A 2052-nucleotide genomic window follows, 5' to 3' on the forward strand; every position below is an offset into this window, starting at 1 on the left:
TCTGCCGTGGCTTCAATGCTCTGCCGTGATTTCAATGCTCTGTCGTGGCTTCAATGTTCTGCCGTGATTCCAATGCTCTGCCGAGATTTCAATGCTCTGTCGCGATTTCAATGCTCTGCCGTGATCCCAATGCTCTGCCGTGATTTCAATGCTCTGCTATGATTTCAATGCTCTTCGCTACTTTGTGGCTGCTCTACCCTACTCTATGGGATGCTCTGCTCTACTCTACGGGCTACACTGTTTTGCGCCTCTGCTCTATGGGCTGCTTTGATATTTTACTCGCTGCTCAGCGAGAAATAAGCCGCCTTTTGGCGAGCTACTGTCATCCATCGGTCTTCTCGTGCGCTGGTTTTCTTACGCGCGGATTATCTATTGGTCTTCTCACGCGCTGGATTTCTTACGCGCTCAACAACAGGGTATATTGTTCAGACTCGACAAATATTTATGACGGGTTTTCTCACATGATCAGAGTATCATATTTCTCAACTTCGACATGGGTCTTCCTATATTATTCGGGTATTCTTGCAACGGTCTTCTGATTCATCCAACACAAAGCATTTATATTGCTTATCTATGCAAAGTATTCAATATGGGGTATTCTCAGCGCTGGTCTTCTTATGCGCCCAAAGAAATGAAAATTATTTATCTTTGTCAACATTCAACAAACAAGTAGGAAATCTAACTTGGAACTACAAATTCTAAAGTCAAGGGAAAAATGCTTATCTTTGCTTTCTTACAGTATTAAAACTCTTATGTCTTCATAATTTGCAGGGATTAAGGAAAACAGCACAGCGCTGGCTTTAACAATACTTCGCTGGCTGAACACGAAGAATACCCGGTTCAACCAGACTAGGGGGAGTAGGTGATGAGGACTGAAATATGCACCAGCGCTTGTACCAAACATAACGGGAATATTTCTAGTTATGATTATTATTATTATTATTGTTATTGTGGTTATTTCTGATATTTGATACAGGATTGCCCTGACTCCCGGCTCGGCTCAGCTCGGCTCCGATTTCCAGCTTTGATGGCTCAATTTCAAGATGTAGATTAGAATAACGGGGCTTGGGCTTGATTCATTGGGCTAATAGGCTTTAGGGGTCTAATGGGCCCAGGGGCCTTAAGTTTATGTTCATGCTTATAAATAGGGCCTTGATGCATGGATTAGAGAAGAGAGTCATTTTTCTAGCCTCAACTTGTAAACTGTAAAATACTCTCTCAATTATAGTGAAAAACCCCCAAAACCCCCGTGGACGTAGGTCTTCTCGACCGAACCACGTAAATCCGGTGTCGTTTTGTCACAGCCCGCCCTAACTAAGGATAGTTAAGCCGAGTGATCTACGACTAGGGATGGGGTTAAAGAAGAAGGGGAAGAAAAGGGGCGTCATTTATAGCCTTAAAACTTACTCATCTTATTAAAACTCGTCATTTTTATTCATTAATACTCAATTGAAAATAGTCTATGAAAGACAACATAAAACTTAATTAATATCATTAATCAAGTTATACATCATATGAAATCATTCTCTTAAGACTCAAAGTATGACATAACATACTATAACATCAACATCTTGCAGCGGAAAGTAGCTAGACATATGTATGAAGACATATTCTAGACAGGTTAACTATTTATTAACAACCCTGGAGACTCCGCTCATTGCAACACCATCATCACATCAGCTCAACCTGCACATTTAGAAAACATCTGCAGGGCTGAGTACAAAAGCACTCAGTGGGCACGTAAGCCTAGGTATAAAAATACATGCTTCAAAACTGTAAATTGTCATGCCATCATAAACAGTACAGCAAGGGAGTTTTTTCGCTAAAAGGCCCAAGCTTACTAAGTTCATTTGTGATTCTTAAAGTTCGTCTGCAGACTAAGTTCTCTTGTAATCTATCATATCTGGAACTGTGTGCCGGAGAGGTGGCCACCTCTCACGGTCACTTGACCGGCCAACCCGCTAGATGACTCACGGTCACTGGTGTACACTAGCCCTGACAGGATAGCTATCAACTGCTCAGGACCCGAATTCGATTGCATCATTGGCGAAG

The sequence above is a fragment of the Salvia miltiorrhiza genome, chromosome 4 (genome assembly GCF_028751815.1).
Source record: "Salvia miltiorrhiza cultivar Shanhuang (shh) chromosome 4, IMPLAD_Smil_shh, whole genome shotgun sequence".
NCBI classification, from domain to species: Eukaryota; Viridiplantae; Streptophyta; class Magnoliopsida; order Lamiales; family Lamiaceae; genus Salvia; species Salvia miltiorrhiza.